Raw genomic sequence first — 17,217 nt, 5'->3', positions numbered from 1 at the left:
TACTGGTTACTGGGGAAGAGCTGTTTGGACGCGTCTTTCCCCCCAAAATACTTCCCAAAACCTTGCACCCCACTTCCTGGACAAGGTTTGGTAAAAAGCCTCACCAATTTGCCTAGGTGACTACAGACCCAGACCCTTGGATCTTAAGAACAATGAACAATCCTCCCAACACTTGCGCCCCTTTCCTGGGCAATGTTGGATAAAAAGCCTCACCAATTTGCATAGGTGACCACAGACCCAAACCCTTGGATCTGAGAACAATGAAAAAGCATTCAGTTTTCTTACAAGAAGACTTTTAATAAAAATAGAAGTAAACAGAAATAAAGAAATCCCCCCTGTAAAATCAGGATGATAGATACCTTACAGGGTAATTAGATTCAAAACATAGAGAACCCCTCTAGGCAAAACCTTAAGTTACAAAAAAGATACACAGACAGAAACAGTTATTCTATTCAGCACAGTTCTTTTCTCAGCCATTTAAAGAAATCATAATCTAACACGTACCTAGCTAGATTACTTACTAAAAGTTCTAAGACTCCATTCCTGGTCTATCCCTGGCAAAGACAGCATATAGACAGACACACAGACCCTTTGTTTCTCTCCCTCCTCCCAGCTTTTGAAAGTATCTTGTCTCCTCATTGGTCATTTTGGTCAGGTGCCAGCGAGGTTACCTTTAGCTTCTTAACCCTTTACAGGTGAGAGGAGCTTTCCCCTGGCCAGGAGGGATTTCAGAGGGGTTTACCCTTCCCTTTATATTTATGACAGAGGGTCTGGCCCTCAGACCTCTGTGAAACATCAGAAAGGGCTGTACCACTGACTGATGATCAGATCAGGCACCCTCAGGGTGCAGGTTCAAGTACAAATCCATGTAGGCACTCCAGATATGTGACCAGAGTGCCAGGGTCCCAACGCATTTCCTGGGACCTCAGTTTGCTTTCCCTGTAAGACATTGGAAAGACTGCCTCCTGCAGTCCTTGTTAGAATGCCCTTATTACTATTAATTATTATTGTATTGTGGTAGAGCCTAGGATCAGGGCACCACTGAACTAGGTGATGAACATACGCAGAACAAAAAGACAGTCCCAGTCACAAAGAGCTTACAGCCTCATGGGCACACTTTGGAGAACTGTTCTATGTGCCCTCTCCTGAACTTATGCACCCTCATCACCCTCCCTGCAGGCCTAAATTTGGCTCTTATGGATAAGTTGGCCCAGTATGTAACGAGCATCCATGATTTTCCATGTATATGACCTTGGGCATTTCATCTCTCAGTGCCTCACTTCCCCAGTTTGTAAAATGGGGATAAATAATAACACACCCTATCTCACAAGGGTTTTGTCAGGCTTACTGCAGCCATGTCTGTAGAGGGCTCAGATATTATGATGATGAGTAACAATTAATGCCTGTTAGTGAATAATACCTACAAATAAATCAAATATGTTGTTGGGCTTGTGTATCACAGAAGGCAACATGTATTTTTATGTAGGAAACATTAGGCTAGAATAGAACCTTTTATAATTTATATGTGTTTTAGCTATGTATTTATCCTACTTATATATTAGTATAAAAATGTCATGAACATTATGATTGTAAAACATGTGGTAATTATGCTACCTCTGAGCCACATGGAGCATCTGGCTAAATCAATGTGCTCAGCAGCATGCAAGGAGAATATACTTTTTACAATGCTTTCAGACAAGCATCTGTTTAAAATAAACAGACCCATTTACTTTTATCACTTGGCTACCAGCTCCAAACAGTTAATGATCACTTTTAATATTAACCATTTTTATTAGCATTCTCATTTTTTTCTATATATACATATATATTGTAAACGGAGAAATAAGGAAAAGAAATCAGGGGACTCAGATGCAAAGACCAGCTAGAGAATGCTCGGTGGCAGCTGTCTTATGTATCACTATTTTGTTGCTATCTTGGGAGATGGTACCACAGGACAACAAGTAGGATTTATTTGAATAGATCCCATGTGTGTTCCTCATGTTGACATCTGGGGCCAATCTTTCTATGGGAAAAAACAGGCAATTTTCCTTTTTGCCTTTGTTTAATTCCCACGTAAAAATTTGCAGTTACTTAAGCACCATAGACATGCCAATATGCATTAAACGGATGCTTTTCTTTATGGATCAGATCTATGTTTTCCTTCCAACTAATAAACATAAAGACTGAGGAAAGGACATGCTCTCATTGTGTAAGGTTCTTGAAATAGAAACCTGAGTATTACAAGCTATAGTATATACTTTGGGGGTATCTACAGTCCCTAGTGGCTCACATCTCAGGTTAAATGATAGCCCATACTCAAAGACCAATAGAAAATGAGGAAAGAATCATACCACATCCCCAGATAATCACCTCTCCTAGGCTAACGTTGAAAAGGGATATGTTAGCATTACAGCTTTTTGTACTGTTTGTTTCACAGACATAAAAGTGAAAACCAGAAATTGTTCATGTTGGTACCTTTTTTTATTGTTCCCAAGCTAAGAAGTTGTATTTATCACTCCTGTTTAAAGAGTATGCACAAACTAAGATTCATAAAGACTAAGTGCTTATAGTTCCTTATGCACCCCAGTACTTTAGTGCTTTGTATTAAATGCATTTTGTCCATACAACCTAACATTTTGTCCATACATCCTAGCCACATGCCATATTTGATAATGTTTTCTAGGAGTTCTAACAGAGTCGCTAAAGGATTGCATTATCATCTGACATCATTCATCACAGTTATAAGAATGGACTTGCACTATCCAAATTCTAGTTTGAAGGAGAAATAGTGTCAAGCTGAAACATACAGCTCAGCAGAATTTTTGGAGACTTCTTACTGTGTACATCATCATTACCCTTTAGATAAAATTATAAAACAGATTAGATTCATTGGCCGTCATTTATTCAGCTGTACTTTTTGTCTGACTCTGTGGTTAGTAGTAACACATCTCGCTGCTGGCAGAGGACCCAAGGTCAGATCTTGATTTCAGTCCTTCGTTCCTCAGGCAAGTGAGAAGTAAATAATACTTGATTCCAGTGGGAGGAAGTCACTACTGACTGATCTGCGTAGGAAAGTCCTGGTGAAGGAGTAGTCCGAAGTGGGAGAAAGGAATATATGGCTTCAAAGTTATAACTTGAGAACTCCATTTCAACATTCCTTTCTTCCTCCACTCCCTGGTACCTGGATCTTAACCAATCTTAGTAAGGCTGATAAGGACCTGTTATGGCTGCCAAGGCAGCCTGAATAGCAATACAGCAGTTTTGGGGGCAGAAGAGGCATATTTCTAGCTGTGTGATGATTTATAACTTCTACTATTGAGTTATATTTACTCCTTTCCTTCAAGAGGCTCTCTCCCAAGCTTGGCAGGCTATTTGCTGTTGGCCTGTATTGGTTAAATCAATCAGTTTTAAAATGTTAATGGAAAATGAATATAGCTAGTTTAGAAGAGAACACCACTGTGTTCCTCTCTATCAGAATGCTAAGGTGGAAGGCAGGATCCAGTGTAAACATTCTTCTGAAAAAAGAAAAGGAGTACTTGTGGCACCTTAGCGACTAACCAATTTATTTGAGCATAAGCTTTCATGAACTACAGCTCACTTCATCGGATGCATACTGTGGAAAGTACAGAAGATCTTTTTATACACACAAACCATGAAAAAATGGGTGTTTACCATTACAAAAGGTTTTCTCTCCCCCCGCCCCACTCTCCTGCTGGTAATAGCTTATCTAAAGTGATCACTCTCCTTACAATGTGTATGATAATCAAGTTGGGCCATTTCCAGCACAAATCCAGGTTTTCTCCCCACCACCCCCCCACAAACCCACTCCTTGTTTTTTCCTACTCCCCCCCCCCTCCGATGTTCTTGTAAAACCCTGGATTTGTGCTGGAAATGGCCCACCTTGATTATCATACACATTGTAAGGAGAGTGATCACTTTAGATAAGCTATTACCAGCAGGAGAGTGGGTTTGTGGGGGGAGAGAAAACCTTTTGTAGTGGTAAACACCCATTTTTTCATGGTTTGTGTGTATAAAAAGATCTTCTGCAGTTTCCACAGTATGCATCCGATGAAGTGAGCTGTAGCTCACGAAAGCTTATGCTCAAATAAATTGGTTAGTCTCTCAGGTGCCACAAGTCCTCCTTTTCTTTTTGCGAATACAGACTAACACGGCTGTTACTCTGAAACCATTCTTCTGAAAGGGGAGACAGGAAAACAGGTGGATGGCCATTAGACTTGAGCTCAAGACATTCCCAGCATCCAATCCAGTACCAGGATGAGCATTTCTTTAGGAAGATGCTTAAGGAGTTTTGTAGATACCTTCATGTTGGGAGTGGCTTGCCTTAGTAAGCACAAGGAATTTATATTTAGAGGCTACATTTACACGACAGCATTTAGAGCGGCACAGCTGCATGCCACTGTAGTGCTTGTGGTGAAGACGCTGTAAGCCAAAGAGAGAGAGAGAGAGCGACAGTGGGTAAATTCAGCCTCAATGTGGTCAAGGGTTTGGACCATAATAACAATTTACACACACCTTAGTGTATCAAGCTGTGACCAAATGCTCCCCTGTATTCACACCCAACACACGATTGTAATAATATTTGTACAAATATGCCTCGCAAGGTATCATTTGAAAACTAACTCATTGGTCAATAATATCAAGGGGAAATGTACATAGTAACAGTATATATAAACATAAGCTGAAAGTGAATTTGAAATGTGTTTAACTGACATGTCTGGCTAAACCAGTATCTCAAAGACAAAGGACAAGCTGATGCCTCTAGCCTGGTGTCTTCAAAGTTGATGGGCCATCACCTATCCAGTGGCCATTCTTCAGCAAAGAAAGGGGAAAGGAACAAAAAGACCTGCATCTTAGCAAACAACAGCATGGAACCTCTTTCAGCATGAGAGTCCATGACTCCAACCTCACAGTGGGAATGAACTTTATCTAGGGATAACACTCAGGAAAATGCATTTCAAAGGGGAACTGAACTATAAAGTGAAGGGCAAAATCACCCCATGGTATCTCTCACTATCTGTCTCTCTCTCTCTTTCACCTAAGAAGACAAAAGAAAGAACCTTTGGAATTTGGGAGCAGATCCTAGCCTGAGAATTTGGTCAGCAACGTTACTGCAATTTGTAAGTGATTTGACCTTGAACCAAGTCTAGTTTGTTAAGTTTATTTAACTACAAAGAGTTACAAAGAGTTTGAGTGAGTACAAGTACAGGCATTAAAGGCAGAAATGGTTAAAGGAGAAATAAAGATAAAACTCTTCCTAGTACTAAAACTTGTTTCATTCTTTAACTAAAACTAATCCATAGTTGTGGTTAAACTGGGCTGTGTGGTAACTCCATTTGAAGTACCAAAATGTGGGATCTTGACCCCTTTAGAGGGGCAATGGACCTAAAATATCTGAACTGTCCATGAGAGGGCTGGACAGTGCAGAACACATGTTTTGGGGAAAAAATTTGGGCTGGGAGTGTGTTGGGGTCACCCTATAAGTGGCTACCCAGGCTGGTGGAAGCCAGAGTGTGACTGGAGTGTTGCTGGCAGGTTGCAGTTATACATAGACAGGGTGTGCCCTGTATGCTGTTTGTGAGTGGCCCAGGTGGGAGCTACAGTAGCAAAGCATTGAGAGGCACCAAAGTTTGCACAGCAAGGGTGACACAACACCTCACTAGTCTGGAATGTCATACAAGCCTAAAAAAAGGCTTCTACCACTTGAGCTAAAGGAGATTTCTCTTAGCTGGTAGTTGGAGTAGCATCTTTGTCCACCTTGAGTGCCAGCCACTACACAAAAACAAGTATATTACAGATACATCTCTCCACTCATTTCAGCTAAGATGGGTTTCAGAAAAGATCTGGAATGCCCAGAATCCATGAAACCTTCCATCAGTAAAGGAGCTTAGAATGTGTGTTTTCACTTCCACTTTTGGGGGGTTAATGAAGTCCTTATGAGATTCTTTTATTTCATAGATTCATAGATTCTAAAGCCAGAAAGGACCATTTTGATCATGAAGTCTGACCTCCTGTATAGCACAAATTGCAGCACTTTCTAGAGATTATCTTTTAGAAAAACATCCAATTTTGCTTAAAAATTTTTAAGTTATAGAGAATCCACCACCACCCTTGCTAAATTGTTCCTATGATTACTCTCCCCCTTAAAAAAAGACAGTTACCTTTTCCGTAACTGTTGTTCTTCGAGATTTGTTGCTCATGTCTATTCCACATCCCACCCTCCTTCCCCTATGTCGGAGTTGTCTGACAAGAAGAAATTGAGGGGGCGCGCAGCTCCCCTTATACCGCGCCAGGCAGGCGCCACTCCGGGGTTGCGGGGGGTGCTCCCCCCTACAGGTACTGCTAGGTTGAAGAGGCTACTATTAAGTATTTGTCCTCGATGTAGGCACTTATAGACTGTAATCAAGCCTCCCTCAGCCAGGTGCTCAGAGACTGGCCAGAGCAGAATATGGCTGCCCACTCACTTAGAAGCAGTTTTACAGAAAACACATGAACTCCACCGGCTGACCTGGCTTCCAGTTCTTTTTTGGGTCTAGCTTCAGATACAGTCTTTATTCTATGAATCCCTTTGTGATTTGATCCTTGCCTAGCTTATCCTGCCTCTTTCCTGACATTTTTTCCTGGTAATTGATAGCAGGCGGGAATCTCATGCTGAGGAAAATGTATTCTCAGTACTGTATTAAAGACCATCCTCCCCTACCAGGGAATCTCTTTCCATCAGGGAACCCTTTGGGGTCAATATGTCTACACCCCACTCAAGCAATGAAAGGCAATAACTCTCTCCTCCCCATCTCATAGTACCAAGAATGGATCACAGAAAACATACCCTCCCAAGATGCTAGTTACCTTTACAAACTAGAGTTGCTTTTGTGCATGCTAAAGCATGTGCCGTTTTGCCCTTGTTTTTCTTTTTCATTTCCTTTTTGGCATATGATACATTTATATATGTGTATGTCTTTGTCTCCTTCTTTCTATGTATCATGCCTTTGCACATTACAGGTTGGGAACCACTGCTATAGAGAATCTGGAGGTTAATGAAAAATGAGTTATTGAAAAAGTAGGAAGAACACAAATCATATCACTTGATTTTCAGGAACAGCTAAATTACTACTGTTAGCTCCCGAGTCTTTGACACATGCCTGCATTTTGTTGAGAATGTGGTTTCAACTCTCTAACACAGACAGATTCTTTCCAATATTCTCTCATTGTTTCATTGTGTATGCATGGCTGTACAAAAAGCCTGGTTTTTCTGATGCAAGATATTGCTCCTCTGAAAATTACCAGATACACATACTGGACAGATTTTCTAGCTTTAGCTTAGTAACATATATTTTTCAGGGGAAAAGAAATATGCTTATTTCACATTCTCTTGATGATGGGAAAGGGTGTTTGAAGGTTTAGTCTATTACTTTCATTTTTTCCTGCAAGTTATCAATGTTATATCCTAGAACTATGCCATACTATCATGATCAGTCCAGCAATTGAGTAGGATGGAGCTTAAACTTTCCACATATTTTCATATTTCTGTAAGAATGTTATCTTATTAACTCATTTTTTCTAACCCAGACAAAAGACTCTTCCATCCCAAATATATATAAAACACTTGATCAGACGCATATGAAACATGGACAGCTTAGAAATTTCCTGATAATATAGCAAACCCAACTAGCTGAATAACACAGCTGTTAGTAATGTTGGGCCAAATCAGGCCCCTATGATCCACATGCAGGGTCCCCTTTGCAACACCACAGGAGGAGGTAATATGGTGAGGGGACAAGAGCTGAAAATAGCCGAGAAAGAAAGGAACAAATTTAGCTCACAACAGAAGGGCTTCAATGAAGCAGAAAAACAAAAACTCCTTCAAAATATCCAAACAGTGCAGCATGACTTTCATCAAGTGATCACATTAGGTTGATTAATAACTTCAGGAAATGACTACCTCAATTCAGATTTTATGTGGCCCAGCACAAGGGTGCAGGGAAGTCTGCATTGCATATTGCTACTATACCTTTCAACTTTTTATGGTTCTCATGAGAAATGTGGCATTCATAATGTGTGTGTGTGTGTGTGAGGGGGAGGAATAAAAATCATAGAGGGCATCATAAATCTACAGGACTAAGTTGTGGAAATCACATCTTTAAACTGACACAGCTGTGATTAACTAGCAATGGCTTTTACAGTTCGAAAAGTTTTTTGTTAAAGTTATTTGCCCTGAGAATGTTTCTGGAGGGAAAAGAAAAGTGAAGAGTGTTTAATCAAATCCTTGTTTAGGGGCTAGTCAGATGGCGTGTGTTAAATCACCAGCTCTTTCCTTCCTTTACTTCTGGAGGTTTGGGTTTGAATCCTGTTTAGATCTCACATAAAAATAAAGTGTGGTGGTCTCCACAGTCAGAAGTCTCCAGTGAAAGTTGGCTCACATCATAAAACCACCCACATGATTGAGTGGTCTTTGTTCAGAGAAGGACTGAAATAAATTGACATAATTGCCCATAAAGATTGAGGTGCAGTGACACAGTTTGGAAGCTTAGAAAGTCCTTGACAATGTAATGCCAATAATTGGTCCCTTGCTTTCATGTACACCAAATTTCACCACTGAACACTAAAATGGGCTGGGGGTGAGAAAGACTATTCTTGCTTGATATCGATATTCAATCTACTATAGGGCCTGGTTATCCACTGTCTTACACCTTGAATGGTCACTTAAACGGGGCAAAGTGTGTGTAAAATGCTACTGTAACACGCTGCTGAGGACAACCAGAGATATAAGCCACTGTGTTACCTCTCTGCCTCAGGAAGAGTGAGCCTTGCTGGAGATGAGACTGTGTGTCAGGTCCTTGCAACACCAGTCTGTCTTCCTCACCAGCAAACTCCTCAAGCCTATCCCAGTCCAAACCTTGCCTAGCAGATAACAACCAGTGAACTCCAGCCCCCGAGCTCCTCTGAGATGATTCTCTACAACACACAGCCCCTATCACTGTGCATTTACAGAAGCTATTATATTCACTGCTCCTTTAAAGAGTCAGTACATTAGAGTTTATTAATTTAACTGGGCTAAACATACCCTTCCCTTCAAACACAGCACTAAATTGGTTTATAGTAAAAACAAAACAAGTTTATTAACAAAAGGATATAGGTTAAGTAATACCAAGTAGAAGGAGTAAGGATAGAAATGGATACAAACAAATAAAAGTAAAAATAAACTTTTTAATGCCTAAGACTTAACTTAGCTACCATCTTTGTTCAAGGTAATTTTCTCACCATTCTTCCTTTCCTAGTAATACCTGTCTAACTCTTAGCCATGATCTCCACAGAGTAAAAGGTGCTGGTTTTCCTTGTCTCCTCAGGAAAAGGATAATCCAAAGTTTTTCTGTGTCCTTCTATCTCAAAATCTGCCCATGTTTCAAGAGTCAAATTGATTTCCTGGGATTCAGTCTCCTATTCCCTCCAGGAGGCCAACTCCATCCTGATTAAGGTGTCCCCTAGTTTGTTCCAATGTGATGTTTCTTGTTGCAATTTTGCTATTTAAGTGTTCTCTTCCTGCAATCGCTGATACAAATGAATAGGCCATTGAATTTGGCCATGCCTAGTTTATCAACTCCCCCGGCATGCCTGGTTTAAACACCTCTTAGTCACAGACTTTAAAGCATAATATGAGTGAGCATCCCTAATTCCACACACAGCATTGTCACATACAATTCACAATGCAGTTACTGACCAGAGTGCTATTAGTTTTTAAATTATACCTCATAAGTCTTATTTTGTACAAATATCATTGCAGCAGTGTGCAGGGTGTGAACACAGGGATGCCTAGGGTCACAGCTACCAAATCAGAATGGTAGCACTCACTTTGCTTGAGTACAAATACTACACAAGACACAAAGAAGAGAAGAATAAGGCCTTAGATGCTTGATCTTCCACCATCAATAGGAGCTTTTTTATTGACGTGAACGGACAAAAGATCAAAGTCTAGATGAAACAAATATCTAAGATTTGTACAATATATGTACATTTCTTTTCTTACTGTAGATACGTTTAATTTTGAGGTAGGTTGATGTGGTACCTGGTGTTTTCCCCCCAAAGCATTCATGAACACTGTGGTTTGATTGAAAATATGTTATTTGGATACTAATTACCAAACTGGACTTGGATGTGTGCAGGAGTTCCCCTTTTTATACTGCATAAAGGAAATTTCCACTGGATTATACTATGAACAAGTAACCAGTTCCAGTGGGTAGTGCACAGGAGTTCCGTGGATTCCCAGGGAATGGATTATAAAACCGACTCAAAAGAATCAGTCTAGATTTCTGCTTCTGGTGAAGCCATTTGTGAGGCCTGAAAAATTGCTGCCTGCTAGTGCCAATGCACAGACACTCATTAGATGGAACTAGAGCAATACTCTGGATGAAATTCTGGCTCCACTGAAGGCAACAGAAGCTTTGCAATTGACTTCAGTAGAGCCAGGATTTCACCCTCTATATATGTACATATGCAAATAATCAGCAAATACTCTCCTTAGAAAACAGAAACTCCAGCTGGCCAGGAGTATATAAAAAACTACTCATGTCTTAGGACAACAGAGTTTTGGAGGGGACTCACAATAAACTCAATCCACACCTGGAACCAAATCCTTTACTCCATCACTACTCAAAGAAGTGTCAAAAGGGAGCTCAGACTTTACTAAAATAAAGAGATTTTTGTTTTTGAAATCCAAATCAATAGCTATGCAAACTAAAACTTCTCTAAAGGCATAACTGCCATTAAACATAAAGGCAATTTTAAATTTACTATACCAATTTTGCCTAGATTAAAAAGGAATACTTAGCGTAGGTAGCATATACACAATTCATTGTTTGGCCTTGTCCTTGCCCTTTTTTTTCATGCTGTTTTGGACCAACCTCCTTGCTCCCCATATACAATACCTGGCTATTTTACCGAGCTATTCAACAAATATGATAGGTTCAAAAAACCTTAAATACAGGAATATCATTATTAAGGAAAAAAGAGACTGTTTAGCATTATAACTAGACAATCACAAATTTATCTAATGTATATGTATTGTATATATTATCTAGTAGGATCAGGATCATTTTGTAGTGATTTATTCTACTTGCTATGGGATACACTTCAGTGCTCTTATGTTGACCACTTTAATATATCTAAACAGCTCATTTAAAAGGAGTTTGCATGGTGAGATACAACAACATACAGCCCCTTTATTTCTAACATGTAAAAATAATTTCCTGTTCTACTGCAGGCATCTAAACACACAACATTGCTGTGGAAAGTTCTCATTCTTTGATTACAGATGTCTGGATGTTGCACAAAATACACGCACAAATATAAGAACACTGAACAAAAATATGTGTTCTAGAACTCAGTAAACTTTTATATTTACATAAAAGTAGCGCTTTCCAAACCCATGGGTTTGTATACATGCTTTTTTATTACAGGAGTAGCATTTATATTCATGACAGAACATCCCCTTATGTCAATGTTAGCACTGAAAAATTAGCACTGAAATACAAATATAAGGATAACTCTGAGCGAGTGAGTGACAGTTAGGGAAACAGATTGGAAATTCAGATCACATCAGCTTGAGCTAGATATGTAGAATTTGATGTGATTAAAAAAAAAGAAATATTCCATCCCAAAGCCCAACCTGTTAATTTTTCATGATGAAAGCACTGAAAGGACCACCCCCGCCTCCCCCTCCAAAAGGATGCTGGAGAGGGGAAGAGGTAAAGACAATCTATATTGTCCACCAAAGAATGTCACAAATACGTTCCCTCTCAAGCAGTAGCCATGAATTGGAATGTTTAAGTTGAGAAAAGGTGCTAGAAGAGCAGGTCAGCGATTGTTGCTGAGACTTCAGCTTTGTAATATTTATGATTTGCATGTCAGCATGCCAAGCACAGCATTTGAATTTGCAGATGATAATAGAGAGGCAAATAGTGGAATAACACAATTTCATACAGATGGAATATCACATCAGGAACAACATGTCAGCTAAATGGTAACATGCATACAAGAGCGTACTGCTGGCTTCTGGGAATGACCAAAAACAAGTTTTTAAATCCTCCAGCCCAACATGTTGATGGAGAAAAGCAAGCAAACTAGGTCTCATGTTACCAAAACAATTAATATAAAGAAACTGTATTTGTTAAAGGTGTTTTTGAAATACCCAGAGCAAAATTATCTACACTTGTGAATTGCCATAGCTCCACTGACAATAGAACTGTGAAAATTTACAGCAGCCGAGGATTTGGCCCCCTATAATTTCTTCTATTTATAGGTACCAGTAAATGCATTTTGACAGGTGAGCATCCAAAAAAAAAAAAAAAGGGGGGGGGACGGGAAGGGGGGAGTAGAAGGAAATCTATAGTTAATCACCAAAATTACCTCTTCAACAGTTAGAGCAAAGAAAGGAATATGGTCAAATATTTCAGATACAGTATTGAAATAAGTACAACCCATCCTCTCCCATCTTTCTAGAGTGTTCTCCTAATATGAGCCACTGAGAAAATTTAAATAACTACACAGGACAGAAGCCAGAAGAAGATCAGCCACAAAGAAAGTGAAATAGTTTTGTTCACAAATTTAACAGTAATTCTGATATTACTCCAAACATCTGCTGGAAGAAAGAGAGATGTTCATCATCTTCTGTACACAGCTGCAGTGGGACTATTGCCCGAAGAGATGTATATGAAGTGAGTTATCATTGATCCACTCAGCTACGAGATGGTGGCTCTGATCTAACCAACAACAATTTTCTTCTCATTTCTCCAAAACAATAGAAGCTTTCACTTTCAAAGTTACATATTCAAAATACTTTGCTGATGATAAGCCCTGGCTTTTGTTGGAACAGAGCTTAAGTCAGGAGTTCCTGTATTTTTTCCAGACATGTTCTCTAGAGACTCCTCTTGCTGTTGCTTCTACAGCAGTTGCTGTTCCTGCTGCTAATGTTATTCCCATTGCCGCACCATTTTTCAGTTTTGTGGTATAGGCTCAAATCTGATCTGTTCAGGCTAGTGATTGATACACAGGGTACTACTACTAAAAGTGTCTTATAACTTAACCAGAAGCTTCAATTTCCTTTTGGTGAATCCTGCTTCACTCCCTCTGAATATTAATGAAAATGTTTGCAATATTTAAGATATGCTGAGAAGACTATGCTTGGAAAGCTCTATACTTGGCCCACTAAAAAGAGAGTTGATTTAGAACGTACCATTCATATTTCTTTCACATGACACTTGTCTTGATGCCAAACTTTTGCAAGATTCTGAATCCTGCCAAGTTTCTGAATACTTTTTATCTGCACTAAAGTATATGCATCTTCTGCCCACTTTCAACCTAGGCATTTCTAGAGTATCCATCATTATGGGATACAGGCACTGGTATTCCCTATATTTTATTGCATTTTTTTCTACACCAAGGGCCCAATCCTGCAGGATGCTGAGTGACCTCACCTTCTATTGGCTTCGTCGACTCAGTTACCATGATGGCAGGCATCTTAGCAATGCCATAGATAGACAGACACCTTGAAGGAGGTGCTCAGTACCATGCAGATGAGGCCTGAATTGTTGTGAACAGTGTAAAAATTATCTGCTGCAATTTGCACTGTAAAGTAATTTAAGGAAAGAAAGCCAGTCAAGTGTGTAAATACATTTTATTGAGTAAAGAGTATATTGCTCATCAACAGTCATAATGTTTTTTCTTAGAAAATGTTCTGCTTCTGGGTTCTGTCAAAGAAGCACATCGGCATGTGCAATTGAAAGATACTTTCCTCTGCTGTAATAATTCTGCATTGCTGTCAGTTAATGTTTAAATTGACAAGGTGAGATAATATCTTTTATTGGACCAATTTCTGTTGGTGACTTTCGAGCTCCAAACTTTCGTCTCTCAAGAACACCTGAAGAAGAGCTCTGTAGAGTTCAAAAGCTCATCTCTTTCACCAACAGAAGTGGGTCCAATAAAAGATATTACCTCACCCACCTTGTCTCTACAACCACACTGCAAACACTGTTTAGATTATGATTTTTCCATGTCTTTTTTATGCCCGAAAATGCAACTGTTGAATAGGCTAACACAGTGCGTAATAAACATTAGCAGAACTGAATAAACTCATTTACCACCCTCCTGAACAAATCTGAGGATATCACATTGGGAAAAGAATCTTCATGCACATTGAGAAACAGTGGGAATGTCTACACTTCAATTAAAACAAGTGCCTGGCCCATGTCAGCTGACTCAGAGTCACAGGGCTTGAGTTAAGGGGCTGCTTTATTGTGGTGTAGACATGCCCTTCCACCTTGCAGGATCCTAGAGCCTGGGCTCCAGCCAGTGCGCAAATATCTACACCACAATTAACAGCCCATCAGCCCAAGCCTCATGAGCCCAAGTCAGTTGGTACAGCTCAGCCACTGTTTCTTAGTTGCCGTATGGACATACCCAATCAAATCCAGGAGGTAGGGCACTGGACTACAACTCAGGACTCAAGCTGGTGAATAATGGATTTTTCAGATTGCTGGCAATTGAAAAAAAAGATTCAGGTCCAACTGAAAATACAATTTTTGGAAATGTTCAGTAAATCAAAAAGTTAAAAAAATTCCTTTTGGGTCAAATGAAATGTTTCAATTTTGAGCATTTTAAAACATTTTTAATTAAAAAATGGAAATGAAATTAAGTTTTTAAATTAGAAAACGGGTAAGTCATTTTGAACTGAAAAATTGAAATGTTTCGTTTGGAAAACGTTGAAACAAAATGTTTTGCTTTTTTGGAATTTTATTTCAGTTTTTTTTTTCAAAACAAATAATTTGGCAAAATCAACATAAATTCACAAACTGGGCCAATGTTGGGTCACGTTTTTCAACAAAAAAATCTTCAGACAAAAATTTTTGCCCATCTCTACTCAGGAAAGAGGGTTTAATCCTGGCTCCCCTGAAATCAATGTAGGTTTTGCCATTGACTTCAATGGAGCCAGGATTTCACATCTGGATTCTTGCCCTAGCTCTGCTACCGCCTTACTGTGTGACTTTTGGCAAGTCACTGCTTCTTTTTGTACCTCTCATTCTCCTCCCACTCTATTATACTTTAAGTTTGCTGGTGTATTGGCTGTATCTTACAATGTGTCTATAAATTGTTCAATATGGCTCCAATCTAGATGCTACTGGAATTAAAATAATTAACTTTTTGAAGTATCAACAAAAGCTTCTTCTCTTACATATTTATATGGAATAAATATGGATAAAACTTATTTTTGGAATTCAAAATCATAGGACCATTCACAATTCCTCAATCCAAAATCTGTAATCTGAGATAGTAATATTAATTATGTTACCAAGCAGAATCTAAACTGTTCAAAAGATAATAGTTCATATACACCCCTATAACTCAAGAATTACTTCAGCTTTGTAGGTACTGGGAAACAATAGTACATTCACTGAATTAATAACCATTCCTACACATGTCTGTGTATTTTATGAGTTGCAGATGTGCATTTATACATTAAACATATCCTATGTTATGAATGATATGGGCCTTCATGCATTTTCTGCGTGTTTTTAGGGAAAAACATACTTTTACACAAAATGCAGGACAGAAGGTTTTTTAAAAAAAAGATATCATAAAATGTGCCTTGTGACATAACTATATATTTTATATGATACTGTACATTCAAAATGTATAAATCCCCTCTCTGCATCCAATATCTGTATTTTAAATCAAAGATATAATATAACATGCAGTAGTAGTCAGTTAAAGGTGACACAAAATTGTTTTTAACTTCTACCTCAGGTGTTTTTAAAAATGGGTCACTGCAGAGAATGTTTTTTAATAAGCGTAAAAAACTTGGCATAACTTTTAAGTGTTGCCGAGATCATCAAAAATGCAGAAACAGCAACAGACTTCACTAAGGAGAAGAATGATAACCCTCAAACACAGTTCTCACAATAGTGCCCAGAAACACAGTACTTGTTGAACAAATTCAGATTTATTGAAAGTAAATATTTACATTGGCTACAATGTTATAACTGTTACAAAGCTGAATAAAAGGAGGCTTAAATAGCAATAGAAAGCAAGTGCAGTAAAAAGTGAATAGAGAAAATATTTGGCCTTAGTGATCTTTTGGCAGTATTTACAATATATACATATTGTTAAATATTTGTAATAACTTTAAGGCACCATAGGTTAAATAGCAGGCTGCAATACTATTTTGTGCACAGAATTCAAGAAAGTTATTGGAAGAAAAGGCTGTATAATTAAAAAGAAACATAGGCATATTTTAATGTTTATGTAAAGGAGTAGCTGTATTTTTTAAACTCAAAAGGTACAGTAATTATTGGGTGAATTTAAAAAATATTTTTAGAACATTAAATTATGCTGAATGCCTGTGTATGAGAATTCTATTTTTACTGACTTGCTGGTAAATGTTTAATGAAATCTATTCTTCAACAGTTTTTCATACTCTAGATATGTTTTGTCTAAAAGCTACTTGGTTTTTTTGTTCTACAAAAATGTATACTTAATATATCATACTGTATACAAAATCTCAATGCAATGTTTAATGGGTAGTAATATACATCACTGCTGCACTGGCAGACTAAAATTTAGCAGGAATAAACTGCCAAAAGGTTTTCGTATTCAGTCTACCACACGAAAATGGCAGCTCTGTGCATTTTATTCCATTTGGTTTCATCAGTGGGTGTTGCTTCAGCTAGTGAACATAAAGCTAAAGCACATATGTTGCAAAAAGAGCAAAATACTTAGAAACCCAAAACTTCCAAAGCAATATCCCAAGACTCAACCAACCGAACAAAACCTTCATAAATAGAACTCTCCATTATTTACCAGCATTAATTGAAGCACAAATTTCCTTACAGTAATGAGCACTACAAGTGGTGAAACTAATTATAGTTACAACCATGGCAGAGGAGACTGGAGATTTTTTTAGTTACTTTTTAGTCCTACATGTGATATTCTAACTGCTCTCAAATAGAAGACCTTGTTTAGTTAATAAGTTTGCCTTTCATCTTGAGGTAGTGTTTGTAATGAAGAAATTCAGCAGGACGTCAGATTAACACCTCAATTCTGCAGATAAAGTATCAAAGGATCCTAAGTGCCCAAAGAGACAACCTGAAACCTAGTCTATTCTAGTTAGGTTTTACAGTGCCCCTCTTACAAGGATGTACAATAACCATGACT

Source organism: Caretta caretta, chromosome 5 (assembly GCF_965140235.1).
Source record: "Caretta caretta isolate rCarCar2 chromosome 5, rCarCar1.hap1, whole genome shotgun sequence".
Classification (NCBI taxonomy): Eukaryota; Metazoa; Chordata; order Testudines; family Cheloniidae; genus Caretta; species Caretta caretta.
Note: the sequence above shows the minus strand (reverse complement) of the source record.